This window comes from Eriocheir sinensis, chromosome 62, assembly GCF_024679095.1.
Source record: "Eriocheir sinensis breed Jianghai 21 chromosome 62, ASM2467909v1, whole genome shotgun sequence".
Classification (NCBI taxonomy): Eukaryota; Metazoa; Arthropoda; class Malacostraca; order Decapoda; family Varunidae; genus Eriocheir; species Eriocheir sinensis.
This window is the reverse complement of record NC_066570.1, coordinates 4,975,948-4,988,561: the sequence shown is the minus strand read 5'-3', so window position 1 is coordinate 4,988,561 and position 12,614 is coordinate 4,975,948. Positions and strand designations below refer to the sequence as shown.

Here is a 12,614-nt window from a genome sequence, read left to right as displayed (position 1 = left end):
TACCCTTCCTATCCATCCAGTACCCCATTTTCCAATTCATCCATTTTACATCTTCTGGTCCTTCCATTTTTCGTCTACTGTTCCTATCAAGTTTTCCATTAATCTATCCTTCACTTTTACATATTCTGGTTCTCCTTATCTGTAATCCATTCCTCTTATCCACTAATCCTTCATTCATTTCATCAGTCTTTCCATTTTACCAGGAGTCGTAATCTTTCCTTTCCTCACTTTGCTCTTCCCTCAAACCCCAAAAATCGTCGGAAAGAGTTAAAAGGTAAAAACGAACGTAGCAGGATTTAGTATGCAAGAAAAAATAGCAAGAAAATGTGAGAAGATAAGAAATCCTCGGCGCTGGGAATCACAGAATGCAAGGAAAGTGTCACGGAGGGGAAGACAAAGCAAACAAAGTTATATATTTTAGTGCCCCCTCGAATTTATTATATTTGTGACCCTGCGTCCTCCCCTTCCTCTGTGTGTGTGTGTGTGTGTGTGTGTGTGTGTGTGTGTGTGTGTGTGTGTGTGTTGGCAAGGTTAAGAGTAAGAATGAAGGCAACAATGACGAGTAACGATTAAAAAGCAAAAAAAATAAAGATCAAGAGATGAATACAAGCAATCTCTCTCTCTCTCTCTCTCTCTCTCTCACCCGTCCACCGCTCCCATGATCAAGTGGCTTAAGGCTCTGTTCTGCCAGGCGTCGGTTCGAATCCCGCTCGTGTCGAAAGTGGAAAAAATAATCTTAGCGTGAGTGCAGCTTGATTCTCGGTGTGTCAGAGCCTTAGTCCACCGTGCCAAGGGAAGCTTTTATCTATTTTTATTTATTTATTTATTTATATATATTTTTTTTTGTGTGTGAGCATGCAAATATGAATTAATGTATATATGTATGTGTCGATGTTAGTGTCTATGTTTGTCTGTCTGTCTGTGTATGAATATATGTGTATGTTGGCCTATGTATGTATGTATGTATGTATGTATGTATGTATATGCGTGTTTATTCAAGGGAACCCAAGCCTACAGTTCATGAAAAAAAATTCTGGATAGTTAGCAGAAGTGAGAGAGGGAAGGGAGGCCAGGAAGGGAAGGGGCGGGGAGGGAAGCGAGGATAAGGGATTTGTGCGTGGAGGGTGAAAAAGGAGGGGAAGGAGAGGAAAATAAACAGTGAGGGAAGGGAAATGGAGAGCGGGCAATTTCTGGGAAGAGAGGGGAAAAAGGATGGATTAAGGGAAGGGTGAGGAAGAGGAAGAGGGGAGGGAAGGGGAGAGAAGGGGAGGAAAGGAATATGAGAGGGTGAAGGGAAGTAAAGGAAAGGGGAATTGAAGAGTTAGTGGACACGGAAAATAAAGGAAAAAAAGAAGGAAAAGGGTTTGGATGTGTGTCTGAAAGAGGGAATGGGAAGGGGTGAGAAGGGAAGGGAAGGGAAGGGAATGAACGGAAAAGGGAAGGTAAAGGGAAGGGAAAGTGGAAAGGGAAAGTAAGGGAAAAAAGAAGGAAAGGGTTTGGATGTGAGAGTCTGAAAGAGGGAATGGGAAGGGAAGGGAAGCGAAGGAACGGAATGGAAGGGACAGGAAAAGGAAGGAAAAGGGAAGCGAAGGGAAGGGAAGGAACGGAATGGAAGGATAGGGAAAGGAAGGGAAAGGGTAGGGAAGGGCATGGCAGGGGTTAAAAATGAGATAGGAAGAGAGAATGCAAAAAAAAAAAAAATAGCGTCTGGAAAGATAAAAGGAGAAAAAAAGAGAAGTGTTATTATGAAAGTAAGAGAGAGAGAGAGAGAGAGAGAGAGAGAGAGAGAGAGAGAGAGAGAGAGAGAGAGAGAGAGAGAGAGAGAGAGAGAGAGAGAGAGAGAGAGAGAGAGAGAGAAGGGGAAGGGAATCAGGAGGGATGAGTTAGAAAAAATGGGAAGGAAGGGGAGGGGGAGGTAACGACTAACGAGGAGGAGGAAGAAAAGGATCAGGAGAAAGGGAAGGGAAGGGAAGGAGAAAAAATGGGCTAAATGAGAAAGCGATAAAGAGAAGAGAAAGGAGGAAAGAAGAAGGAAAATAAAAGAAAGAAGAAGGAAAGAAAAAAACGAGGAATAAGAGGAAAAAGAAGCTGGAGAAAGGTGAAGGGGTAGGGCAGATGAAGGGAAGAAGAAGGAGAGGGAAAAAAAGGAAGGGGAGGAATAAGTAAAAAGTAGCTGGAGAAAGTGATAAAAGGGAAGGGGAAGGGAGAATGAAGGAGAGGAGGGAAAAAAAAGAAGGAATAAAGAGAAACGTGAAGAAAGGAAGGAAGGGGAAAGAGATGGGAAAATAATGAAGAAGGGAAGGGGCGTGTAGAAGTAGAGAGAAAAGTTAAAAGAGGGAAAATGAAAAGTTAAGAGGGAAAATGGGAAAGAGAAATGACTCGGAAAGGGGAGGGGCTGTTCAGGCGAATGTGAAGGGAAAGGGGCAGGCAAACGGTGTCCAAAGGGCGTCATACAGGTGTAAAGGGCCGTGTGATCAGGCCTCGGCGTGTGCTGGGCGGAGGGCGGCGGCCATCAAAGGACGCAGCGAGGGGCGACGGCGAGACTTTTAACCGGGAATTCAACTTAAAAGAGTGAAAAGCAAAAACAATCTCGAAGCACCGCCAGCCGTGAGAGGAACGCTGACAACATTTCAAGAGTGGACGTACCTCAAATGAAATGTCAACTTATAAAATGTGAAATAACTTGAAACGGAATAAGTTATATCGAGAGGAAAGAGTAAAAACAATCTCGATACCCCGCCAGCCGTGAGACGAACGCTGACAATATTTCAACAGTGGACGTACCTCAAAGGAAATCTGTCAACTTATACAATGTGAAATAACATGAAACGGAATAAGTTATATCGAGAGGAAAGAGTGAAGAACAAAAACAACCTCGATTCCCCGTCAGCCCCGGAACGGACTGACAACGAAAGAATGTAACCAGGAAAAAAAATGAATAAAAACTGGAAACGGCACAAAGCATAAAACAGGAGAAAACTGAAAAAAAAATGACAAACTTGAATTATAGAAAAACACTAAAAAAAGAGAAAACTGAAGAAAAAGTAAACAGATTATAGCAAGCAACAAAGAAATCTGTTGACATTTATTATAGACAAGTTGCTTTTAACGAAATATCTACTTGGGTCTGTTTTCCATCTACTTTAATCTACTTTGAATGAAATATGTTATCTTTATACATGGAAGAAAACGAAAAAAATGTAAAAAAAGGGAGGAAAAAATGACTAGGAGACAAAAAGAAATCATACAGAAAGTGATAGAATGGTGAGTGGGAGAGAAATGGAAGAAGGAAGGACAAAACAAACAGAATGAAATAAGGAGAAACAAAGGAAAAAAAAACAGGAACTAAAGCAATTAAAACGATGAAGAAACAAGACAAAAAATGGAAAAAAAATATAATAGAAGCAACAGAAAATATAAAGGTGAACATTACGAAAGAACTGAAATAAGAAAACTAAAGAAAATGAAAAAAAAGAAAATTACACGAAACAAGAAGTAAAAAAAAACGACCGGAAATAAAAAGCAACAAAACCTACTCACAATTACGAAAGGGGGAAACAAAAAGGGAAAAAAATAATAATAAATGGTTTTAAGACAAATAATTATAACGGAAGACGCTTGGAAAATAGGATCATGCTACGAGGGGGGAAGTCCCAAGAGTGTGTGTGTGTGTGTGTGTGTGTGTGTGTGTGTGTGTGTGTGTGTGTGTTTCTTCATTGAGGACGACGAAATATGACGAAGCAAAACTGACGCCGGAAAGAAATAACGGCGTGTGTGTGTGTGTGTGTGTGTGTGTGTGTGTGTGTGTGTGTGTGTGTGTGTGTGTGTGTGTGTGTGTGTGTTGCCTCCCCGGACACGAAAAACAGAGAGGAGCGACACCTGGACACTAATGAGAGAGAGAGAGAGAGAGAGAGAGAGAGAGAGAGAGAGAGAGAGAGAGAGAGAGAGAGAGAGAGAGAGAGAGAGAGAGAGAGAGACGATGATTGCTAAAGATAGGAAGCTAATTATATGGAAGGTGAGAGGAGGAGGTGGAGGAGGAAAGGAGACATAGAAGGAAGGAGAGAACGAAATAAGAGAAAGGAGAGAAGGAAGGAAGAAAGGAAGGAGAGAAGATGAAGGACGTAGGGAATGAAGGGCGCGTGGAGGGAAGACAAGGGAGAGAAGGAGGGAAATGGAGACGAGGTGGAGGAAAGACAAAGGTGGGAGGGAGAGAAAATGGAGGAAGACAAGGTGGAGGGAAGGAGGGAATGAAGGAGAGAAGATGGAGGGAAGGGCAAGTGGAGGAAAGACAAGGGAGGGAAGGAGGGAAGATGGAGGCGAGGTGGAGGGAATGAAGGAGAGAAGATGGAGGGAAGGGCAGGTGGAGGAAAGACAAAGGAGGGAGGGAGAGAAAATAGAGGAAGACAAGGTGGAGGGAAGGAGGGAATGAAGGAGACAAGATGGAGGGAAGGGCAAGTGGAGGAAAGACAAGGGAGGGAAGGAGGGAATGAAGGAGAGAAGACGGAGGGAAGGCCAAGTGGAGGAAAGACAAGGGAGGGAAGGAGGGAATGAAGGAGAGAAGATGGAGGGAAGGGCAAGTGGAGGAAAGACAAGGGAGGAAAGGAGGGAAAATGGAGGGAGGCAAAGCGCAGCAACGGGACGAAAATCAAAGAGTTCGCGATCTTAATTAACGAAGGTGATGACGGACTCCACCACACCGCCTCCACCTCCACCTCCACCGCCACCACCGCCTAGTCTACCTTCACCAACATCACCACTACTACCATCAACACCACTACCGCCTACTCTCCCCTCACCAACATCATCACCACTACCACCACCTTCTACAGTATCATAACCACCACCATCTCCAACACCTCCACCACCACCAACATCACTACCACCACCTTTTCTATATCACCAACATCACCAACACTTTCTCTACCACCACCACCACCACCACTACATACTCTATCATCACCAACATCCTCAACACTATCGTCTGCACCTCCATTGTTCGCATTACGCTCACCACAATCACCACCACCACCACCACCACCACACAATAACAACAACGACACCACACCCACCACCACCACCACCACCACCGCCACAGAAACACAAATAAGGCCTGAGGTTGTGTAACAGTTTCTTAACATTTACAACAAGAACGAAACCGAGACTAAAAGAGGACTGAAGACTTTTTTTTTTTCTTTTCTCATCTTTTTCTTTTTTCTTTTTTGGGGGGTGCGAGGACGGGGCGTGAAAGGGGAGGGGGGGGGGGGGTAGGAGAACATTTGGGCGTTTCCAGAACACTTAACTGGTATTTTTTTCTTTTATCTCCGTCTCTCTCTCTCTCAGCACACACACACACACACACACACACGTAAAAGCCTTCACCGCCACAAAAATGTCACATCGAGAACGAAGAAAAAAAGAAAAAAAAAGGAAAAAAACAACACCAGCCAGACCGCAAGTAAAGGTATAAGGTAAGGGAAACTGCTTTAAATTGATTATACGTTTCGAGTGATTTTAAGACGGGAAAAAAATTAAAATTAAAACTTCCTACTCCTACAACTTATCCTGCTCCTCCTCCTCCTCCTACTACTACTACTCCTACAACTTATACTGCTCCTCCTCCTACTACTACTACTACTACTACTACGATGACTATACCTATTACACGTTGCATATATGAATAAATAATATAAAAAAGTGACTTCATAAATTGGGAGATGAAAAACTGTGGAACTCCATCTCATCGATACTCATACGTCCTCGGCACTTCGACATTTTGTGGTGATGTGTGTGTGTGTGTGTGTGTGTGTGTGTGTGTGTGTGTGTTTGTTACGTAGTGTTAGAAAGTGTTGCATGAGCCCGGCAATACACAAGACACAGTTTCGTCAGCACGCCTTGGGACTGACCATCATTCACTGGCCACCACCACCATCATCACCACCACCACTACCATCATCACCACCACTACTACAACCACCACCACCACCACCACCATCACCACCACTGTAAGAACCTACCACCAGCACTAACAAAAACAACCTATCATTTCTACCACCACCACCACCAGCACCAGCACCACCACTGTACTAACCTACCATCATTAACACCACCATCACTACCACTATACCAACCCACCACCACCACCACCACCACCACCACTACCACTGTTCCAATCTAACACTACGTCCATTAACACCACCATCACCACCATTGCTACTGTCCCAACCTAACACCACAACCACCACCACCATCACCACTGTTCAAATATACCACCACTACCACCATAGTACCACCACCACCTCTGTACCCATCAACCGTGACCTCTCCCCTGCCCTCTTCATCCCTCCTGCGCTCTTCCCTTGTACTGTTCAGCTCACGTCCGTACCAGAGACACCCAAAGACTCATCAATTATATATTATCAGACTATACCATTTGTCTATCTCTTCCAGGATAGCGAATACACTTTCACCTGTAGACACTCTCTCTCTCTCTCTCTCTCTCTCTCTCCTTAGTCAATTATTTATATTTATTGCCTCGTTCTTTAATTCCCTTGTCCATATTTTTTTCATTTTTTATTTTTTTATTTATTTCATTGATTATTGACGTTGTTTGCATTTTTTTTTTTTTTTTGCTTTGCTCTTTTATGTTCTTGTACCTCATTGTTTTTTTGTTTACCTTTTCATTGATTTCCAGGATTTTATATTTTTTTCCTTTATCCGTTTGTCACTTAATTTTTTTTTTTTAACTTCTTTCCTCTTTTTTCAATCTTATTCTGTTCACTTCTTAGTCAACCATTTCATTCAACACCAAGATTAATGCACGCGATAATCTTACTTTTCCTTCCTTCTCTTCGCCCTAGTCTATTAAATTCAGGGGTCCATTCTTTACAATCTGAATAACAAGATTTTAATACACGTGATAACTTTCCTTTTCTTCCTTCCATCCAAACCAATTCACTTCAGGTCCTTTTCTTCCTTCCTTCCAAACCAATTCACTTCAGGGTTATATATTTTTTTTAACCATCTAATTGAATACGTGAGGAATCCTTTTCTTGGTACATATTTCCTCCTCTTGTATGTCTGTTACACACTTCATATGTCCTACTATCTCCCCTTTTCCTCATTCATGTTTCCTTCTGTTCCTCCTCACTTTAAATATCTTACTAATTTCCATTCCAGTACCAGACACAACACACTTCAGTCACATACCCGACCAACACATCTAATCGAACCCTTTTTCCGCTGTAGACTCTTTTCCTTATATACGGGGTCGCTTCTCAAACATTTCGAGGCATACACACACACACAAATAAGGCTTTCGTAGAGGTTATGTTAGTATTCCCATGGGTAGCTTTATGGGCCTAGTGACTGGTTGATACGGCTTCTGCACCATCAACGTAAAGGAAAAGGCACTCCCGAGAACCTGGCTATCTGCTCTGTGGACATACCGAAAGCGTTTGAGAATATCTATGGGCTCTGATGCACCTTTCCCCTCTATTGAATGTCATGACCTTCTCAGAGCCTTCTCCCTTGGGCCAGCACCCACGCACTCCCTCCATGGCAAATAAACCTAATCGAATCTCTCTTCTGCACCTTAATCTTCCCATTCTTTATACGAGGTCACTGTTTTTATAGTCTTTTACCATCTTCCTTCAACGAGTGCTATACAATCACTCCCTCCTCAGGCCAGCACCCACGCACTCCCTCCATGGCAAATAAACCTAATCGAATATCTCTTCTGCACCTTAATCTTCCCATTCTTTATACGAAGTCACTGTTTTTATCGAGTCTATTACCACGTTCCTTCATTGAGTACTATACCTCAGGCCAGCACCCACGCACTCCCTCCATGGCAAACAAATCTAATCGAATGTCTCTCTTCTGCACCTTAATCTTCCCATTCTTTATACGAGGTCACGTTTTTTTATAGAGTCTTTTACCATCGTCCTTCAACGAGTATTATACTATCACTCCCTCCTCAGGCCAGCACCCACGCACTCCCTCTATGGCAAACAAGTTTAATCGAATCTCTTCTACAATTTAATCTTAGTCGAGTTTTTTCCACCTGCCTTCCTCCAGTGAGTGTACCATCACCCCCTCTTCCTCGGTCCATTAGAAACACGTTAATTGATTCCCTATTACCTGAGATGAAGCAATGGATCCTTCCCCTCCTGTGTTGAGTTACCGGGACGAAGAAAGGAACGCTAGTCGGAAATCACTCAGGAAAACACTCATTTATAATTCCAGATTTATTTCTTCGGGATTTTCGATTTCTCTGGGTCACTAGCGATTTTAGGTTGTTGAATGAATGTCAGTCTCTCTCTCTCTCTCTCTCTCTCTCTCTCTCTCTCTCTCTCTCTCTCTCAAACACACACACACACACACACACACACACGTCACGCAAAATCAGGCATCAATGCAACTTCAACGCGTCGCTACACAAGTCGCTCTTATGGCACCTCTCTCTCTCTCTCTCTCTCTCTCTCTCTCTCTCGTCACGCAAAATCACGCATCAAAACTTCAAACTTCATCGCGTCGCTCCACACACACGTCTTTCTATGTGTAACTTTCCTTCCTTCACTCACGAACTCTCCACAACCTCTTCCTTCCCTTCGTCTCCTCTTACTCAGCCCGACGCAACACTCCCAGCACCACCCCGCGGCTCCCAACACACCTCTCACTGCTAATTCACGGCGGCACAGACGATTAGCACAACACACTCCACAGATTCGCACTTCAAGGGACACTGACATTGGTTACCGAAGTTAGCTGTCAGACCGTGAGAGCCACAGGTGCCGAAGTTGTCGTACCGCGCGCTGCCATTACTCTCTCTCCCTCTCGCCCTCACACACACACACACACACACACACACACACACACACACACACTATCCATTTAAACACCTGAGCGCACCTTTACAACCCCGCGCTGACTTTTAAGGGAAGCTTGTTGTGAGGATTTAACAAGAGCGAGCGAGGACGGTGTTTTGGAAAGGTCTGGTGAGGTGCTGAGCCGTGCAAGGGAGGGAGGGAGCGAGGGAGGGATATAGAGAGGTAGAAATGGAAAGAGAGGGAGGGAGTTACGGAACGGTGGGATAGAGAAATAGAGAAAACAGGGAATAGAGGAGGTAAGGGAGGAAAGGAGGGATGGAGGGAGGGATATAGAGGTAGAAATGGAAAGAGAGGGAGGGAGCTATAAACGATGGGATAGAGAAATAAAAAGAGTAAGAAATAGAGGAGGTAAGGGCGAGAGGGAGGGAGGAAAGGAAGAGAGGCAAAGAGGGAAAGAGGGAGAAGAAGTGGAAGAGTCGGGAAATGCTGAGAAAAATATATGAAGTAACAGAAAAAATAAGAAATAGAGGAAGGAAACGAGGGAAGGAAGGAGGAGAAGAAGAGAGAAAGAGAGGGAAAGAGGAGTGGATGGGATGGGAAACTGTGGAAAAATTATATGAAGTAACAAAAAGAAAAGCAATAGAGGAAGAAAGGGATGAATGGAGGGAAGGAGGAGGAAGGAGAGGAGAGAAGAAGACAGGGAAAGAGGAAGAAAGAGAAAGAAGGGGGAGGAAAAAGACAGTACAAGAGAAAATAAGAAAATACGAAGCAAGTGGAAGGGAAATTAGAGGAGGAGGAGGAGGAGGAGGAGAAAGAAATGAAGCGAAAGAAGAATCAATGGGAGATAAAAAACCAGAGAGAGAGAGAGAGAGAGAGAGAGAGAGAGAGAGAGAGAGAGAGAGAATGCCTCGTGCGCCTGGCAGCCACACACAGATGACACAACGATGACGGAACTTTGAGGAACTTTAAAAGGAACGGTTTGGGCGACGTGACGGACGGAGGGAAGGAGGGAGGAAGGAGAGGTATGGAAATGGAGAGAAGGAGGAGGAGGAACGTTTGGAAAGAGAGGAGGTGAAGGACGAGAGGGAAGAGGAGGAGGTGAAGGAATAGCCGATAAAATGAATGGATACTGATGGGAGCTTTGACTGAGGGAAGGGAAGGGAAGGAAAGGGGGGAGCAAAGGAGAGGGAAGGAAAGGGAAGAGAAGGAGAAGGGGGAGCAAAGGAAAGGAAAGGGAAGGGAAGATCAAAATTTGGTGTTGCCACGATGGGTTTGTGCCAAAAAAAAAAAATAAACTTCGGCTAAATCCGCGCCCATAGGCAAAATTTGGTGTCGCTACGATGGGATTAAGTGCCTCAAATTTCACTTACAAACCCTCAGCCCTTAGCGTATTAATGTTATAGGAATAGGAAGAGCAAACTAAGGAGACATCAGAACACAAGACTATTATAAGTTCTCTACAAAAAGGCCAGTTAAGTCTACAAAGGGAGGATGGGATAGGAAGAGTAAATAAAGACATGGTAAAGGGAGAGGGAGAAATAAACAAGGAGAGAAAAGAAAAACAGGAAAATAGACAAAATAGGAAACCAAAATAAAGCTAAAGAAGGAGACAAGACTATTATAAGGCCAGTTAAGTCTACAAAGGGAGGATGGGATAGGAAGAGTAAATTAAGACATAGTAAATGGAGAGGGAGAAATAAACAAGGAGAGAAAAGAATAACAGGAAAATAAAGACAGAATATGAAACCAAAATAAAGCGAAAGAAGGAGGAGGCATTAAAACACAAGACTATTATAAGGTCTGTACAAAAAGGGCAGTTAAGTCTACAAAGGGCAGCGGCTGTCACCCAAACACACCCTCCCTTTCCTGCCCATGAATTAAAAATGATTTGACCTTTTAATAAGACGTGTCCCCCACCTAAACTTAAAGTGAAGCTGAGGAGGAGGAAAGGAGGAAAAAAAGACGGATGACGAGAGGAGAAGGGAAGAAAAAAAGGAGAAAGGAGGAAGAAATAGAATGAATAGAAGAATAAAGAGTTACGGAAATATATGTAGGACAGAGAAGTGGAAAAGAGAGAAAGTAGAAAATGAATGGGAAGAAAATAAAGTAGAAAGGAATGGAATTAATGGAAGGGAAATAAACCACAGGCTGTCTTAGACCTGTTCCACTTAGCCACCAGTCCACTAGAGGTATAGGTAGGTAGTGGAAAGCTGAACATATGGAGAGGAAGAAGTGGAAAAGTAAAGAGGGAAGGATAAATTAGCGTAAGATATGGAACGGAAGGAAGGAAGGGACGGAAGAGAATGGGAAGGAAATTCGATGTAGGAAAATAAAGAGTAAAATTTAGATGGAGAATAATAAGGAAAGGAAGAAATGGAAAAGGAAAAAGGGAAAGTCGTGTTGGGTGAAATACAGCGTTGAAGGAAGAAAGAAAGAGAGGGAAGGAAAAAAGGAAAGAAAAGCGAAGAAAATCAGAAAGGAAAGAAACGAGTAAAATTTGGGTATTAGAAAATTGTAAAAATAAATGCATACCAGAATACGAGAAAGACACTTATTGAGAAGTAAAGAAGAAATGGAAGGAGGAGACTGAAGGGAAGAGATGAGGGCACGGAAGAATATAAAAGGAAAGGAAAATAGGGAAGATAAAAATAAATAAAAAGTAGAACCAAAGAAACGAAAGGTTAGATAATGAAGGAGGAAAACCATGTGATAAAAAACAGAGAAAGGAGACGAAAGGATAAATGAAGAGAAAACGGGGAGGTGAATTGAAGGGAAGGGAAGGGAAGCGAGGGAAGGGAAGCAGATGATGACGAAAGGAAGGAAGGTGAGGAGAAAGGAAGGGAAGGTGTGAGAAGGGGAACAGATGGCGATGAAGGAAGGGAAGGTGGGTGGATGGAAAATGGATGAGGAGGATGAGGAGAGGCGTCAAGACAGGGAAGGGAAGGGAAGGGGGTGAAGGGAAGAGAAGGGAATGTTAAAGGAGTGGGGAGGAGGAGGAGAGGAGAACCAAGTCTATGAAATGATGTACGAGAAAAAATGAGAAAAACGAAGTAAAATTGGAATAAAAAAAAGGAGAAAAATAAGTGAATGAACGGAAAATATAAAAAAAAAAAGTGATACCATTCGTATAATTCAAATACCTGATGAGTGAGAACACACACACACACACACACACACACACACACACACACACAACCCCCCTCACACACACCTCCACCCCCAACCCCCTCCCACTCCCCATTTCTTCCCCCACCCCCCTCCCACTCCCCCTTCCTCCCCCCACCCCCACATTCCCTCTAGTTTGGGTTATTGGAGGCAGTAAATGGACGTGTTACCGTCGCTTCACCACCCGCCCACACCGCCCATTCACGCCCGCCACCACCGCCGCCACGCTGGACAAAATGTAATTGATGTGTCGGGCTGTTCATTGCATAGAGTTAACATGAATACCGTTTTTAGAGGGTTTGGGGAAGGCTTAATTTTTCATCACAAGTTTTTTTTTCATTTAATTTCTGATGGCTTTTACAACCTTCAGGTCTCATATATTTCACTTTTTTTTTATTTCTTTTATAATATGTACAAAGCGTTGAATTCAATTTTTTTTTTCTTTGTGGTTATAGTTATTTTTCTTTAAATCGTTTCATGCTTAGTTTTCTTTTTTGTTATCAGTAGTAGTAGTAGTAGTAGTAGTAGTAGTAGTGGTAGTACAATTTCCTTTATTTCATCTCAGCCTAGTGACTTGCTTTATCCTAATACATATAATTTTTCCATAATTTTTCCTTCCAT

The 12,614-nt window shown here is 43.2% G+C and overlaps 1 protein-coding gene across 1 annotated transcript in view; it reads right to left on the bottom strand.

Annotated features, from left to right (window-relative positions):
- Window positions 1-8,799, bottom strand: part of LOC126986649 (uncharacterized) — a 109,168-nt gene extending 100,369 nt beyond the window's left edge. The window contains exon 1 of the mRNA XM_050842924.1: window positions 8,672-8,799. The gene's annotated coding sequence lies outside the window, so the exon portion shown is untranslated. The remainder of the gene's footprint in view (window positions 1-8,671) is intronic.
- Between the last annotated feature and the right edge of the window lie 3,815 nt (window positions 8,800-12,614).